This window comes from Chrysochloris asiatica, unplaced genomic scaffold (genome assembly GCF_000296735.1).
Source record: "Chrysochloris asiatica unplaced genomic scaffold, ChrAsi1.0 scaffold00401, whole genome shotgun sequence".
In the NCBI taxonomy this organism is placed as follows: domain Eukaryota; kingdom Metazoa; phylum Chordata; class Mammalia; order Afrosoricida; family Chrysochloridae; genus Chrysochloris; species Chrysochloris asiatica.
The window spans coordinates 724,756-728,392 of record NW_006408919.1 but is presented as its reverse complement, the minus strand read 5'-3'; positions in this window follow the sequence as shown (position 1 = coordinate 728,392).

Here is a 3,637-nt window from a genome sequence, read left to right as displayed (position 1 = left end):
CCAAATATCAGTGGTTTGAACCCACCAAGTTTTTCTGGGGAGAAAAGATCTGGCAATATGTTTCCTTATTGTTTATAGTCTGGAAAGTTTATGGGGCAGTTCTACTATGAACCAATAAATAATTGTCATACAGAAGTGCTATGAGTCATAATCAATTTGATGGCACATGACAACAACATCTGTTTAACTAATACCCTCAACTACTAAATGAAAGGTGAAATGTTCCAGTCTATCTATAGGTAAATTGAAAGAAAACTTGTCAGTCTGAAAGTCAGTCATCAAAACCCTGTGGAGTACAGTTCTACTCTGACACATATGTGGTTGTCTGCTTGTTAGCAGCATCTTTTCCATCTCTGTTGTTGTTAGGTGCCATCAAGTCAGTACAGACTCATAGCGACCCTATGAACAGAAGAAGGAAACACTGCCCGATCCTGGGCCAACCTCACTATTGTTGCCACACTTCAGTCCATCAATGTTGCCACTTGACCAATCCATCTCATTGGGGGTCTTCCTCTTTTTCTCTGACCCTTCATCTTACCAAACATGATATCCTTCTCCAGTGATTGGTCTCTCCTGATAATATGTCCGAAGTATGAGAGACGAAATTTGGCCATCTTGGCCTCCAAGGATCAATCTTGCTGCACTTCTTCCCAAATGCATCTTCTGGCAGTTCATGGCACTTAAATGGGGGAGCTAGTTATGCTGTTGCACATAGGTAGAGCTCAGTGCCTTTAGACTGAGGCTTATGGTAATGTTACCTGTGGGCATATTTTCAGCAGTCCAAAACACTTTTTAACTTTGGCCAAGCAGAAAAAGGCTTGCCTGTAAGCATCATGGAGGAGAGGTTGCCCTGACTGGAACAGCAATGCCCTGAACAATTATGATACTGAATTGGAATCTGCTAGCTTCCTTCATGGAGCACTGGTGGGGCACTATAAGATAAGCACTGGACCAAAAGGTGTGTTGATTGGAAAGGTCGGCAGTTCAAACTCCTCAGAAATCCTATACAGGCTCATTGTGAGTCAGAACTGACTCAACAGCATTTAACAACAACATCCTTAATAATCCGTATAACTGTGAGTATGACGTCTGAGTTTAGTGTGCTCATTGCAATGAATTAACAGACCAGTTGAGTAGTGAGTGCTAAGAGAGGGATGGCTGGTGTTACCTTTGCTGATTGACGCTCTGCTTTATCAAGCATCTCCAGGGTTGGTGCCTACTAATAATATGCTCAAATTGAGTATAAAGTCTTACCATTCTTGCTTTAAGTAACATTCTGACTGTGCTTTATCTAAGACCAGTATGTTCAGTCTTTTGGCAGTACTTGAAACATTCATATGCATCAGTTATTTAGTCTTCCTTTACTTATACTCCAGTTTTCACATGCACGTGAAGCCATTGAGAAGATTGTGAGACACACTTTAGTTTTGAAAGTGGCATCATTGCTATTTGACACTTTAAAGAAGTCTTTTGCATAAAATTTTCTCAATGAAATTAATTTGATCCTTTGAGTCAATGTGGAATCAGTTAAGATGAAATCTTTGCCAATTTCAATATTTTACCCATTTATCATTACAGTTGTGAGGATTTTTTTGTTTTATGTTGAGGTATGATCCATATTGAAGACTGTAGTAGTTGACCTTCATTCAGTAAGTACTTCAATCCTATTCCTTTTTAGCAAACAAGCTTGTATCATCTACATATTGCAGGTTGTTAATGAATCTTCCTTAATTCCTGATGAAGTGTTCTTCCTCAAGTAGACCAGCTTCTTGGATTATTTGCTCAACATACAGATTGAATAAATATCATGAAAGGATATAACCCTGATGCATACCTACTCTGATTTTAAGTCATGTGGTATCCCTTCCTGGTGTGGCACTGTGGGATAATGTTCTGGACCCCAAGCTCAATTTGAACTGCAAGGTCAGTAATTCAAATTCACCAGCTGCTCTTCAGAAACAATGTTACAGGGTCACTTTGGGTCAGAACTGACTGGATAGTGCTTAGTAACAAATATCCTCTTGTTCTGTCTAAACAACTGCCTCTTGCTCTATATACAGGTTCCACATGAGCACAATGAATTGTTTTGAAATTCCCATCCTTCTCAGTGTTATTAATAACTTTATTTTGATTCACAAAGTCAAATACCCTTACATAATCAATGAAGCATAAATAAACATCTTTATAGTATTCTCTGCTTGCAGGTAAACTCCATCTGACATCAGCATTGATAATCGTCATCCAATGTCCTTTTCAGTATATGGTTTGCATATCTTGCAGTTTACTGTCAACACACTGCAATGCATATGTAAATAACAACACATTCATTGTTAAAAAGTTACATTAGAAGTTTTTTACATACCCTAGTTTTAAACAGATTGATCATTATTAGAGCAAAGTTGAGCACAAACAAGATACAAGTCGTTCTGAGATCTCTTTCCAAGGATAATACTTTGGGGCAACAAAGTGTTGTGTAATGGCTAGTGAGATTGTTAATTCTGCAGAAACTGTTGCTATTTCTGAAACATGTTCATATGTGAAAGGATAATTCAAGAATTCTATACATTATTCAAGGAGCTCTGTTAGTGTAGTGGTTACGAATTGGGCTGCAAACCGCAAGGTCAGCAGTTCAAAACTACCATCTGTTCTGCAGGAAAAAGATGAGGCTTTTTGCTCCCATAAAGATTTACAGTCTTGGGAACCCTGTACAGGGTTGTTATGAGTCAGAACCGACTCCACGACACATACCAACCAACCAAGAAGATATTATTCGGTTCAGCATTTATTTATTGTCCACTTGGGGTGATATATAAGGAGCACTGGTGGTACAATCGTTAAGTACTCAACTGCTAACCCAAAGGTGGTAGATTTGGACCCACAAAAGGAGAAACATCTGTCAATTTGCTCCCATCAAGATTGCAGCCTAGAAAGCACTAAGGTGCCATGTATTCTGCTATGTAGAGTTGCCTTGAGTAGGATTGACTCCACTGCTAATGGCCACATGTGCAGGAGGAGAAGAATTTATTATTTATTAGAACAATGCTTATTGTCTTTGAACCACAGGGTCAATAGTTTTTTCTTACCAACTGCTCCTCAGAAACACTATACAGCATCTATATGGGTTAAAACTGACTTGATGGTATTTAAGGACAACAACAATATAAAATATCTGAGTAGCAAATCCTAAGGTAAACATTGCATTCTCTGTGAGTCAACAATGTCTCTGCTCTACTCTAGTATTTATCTTATTTCTCTGTCTTCTGAATCAGACTTTTCTTAACAACCTAGACCAAGTTAATAATTTTTGAATTCTCAGAAACTATCTTAGGGACATATGAGTAGACAAATTATATGAACCCTCAGATGAGTGAAGCTTTATAATTTCTATTCTATTTAGGGATTCTCAAACCTTCAATTTATAGTTACATGAAAAAATAAGTGTCTCAATGTTAATATTGTTATTATTACTGTTTATGATTACTGTTTATGTAATGCTAATTATAGCTACAATTATTGTTATAAATCACATGACAACCTATTTCATCCAGGAAATTATCCCTGGAAATTCTTATTTAGCAGGTGTGATGACTAATGTTATTATGTGATAGTAAGACGAGGCTGTGATTCTCAATGGTTT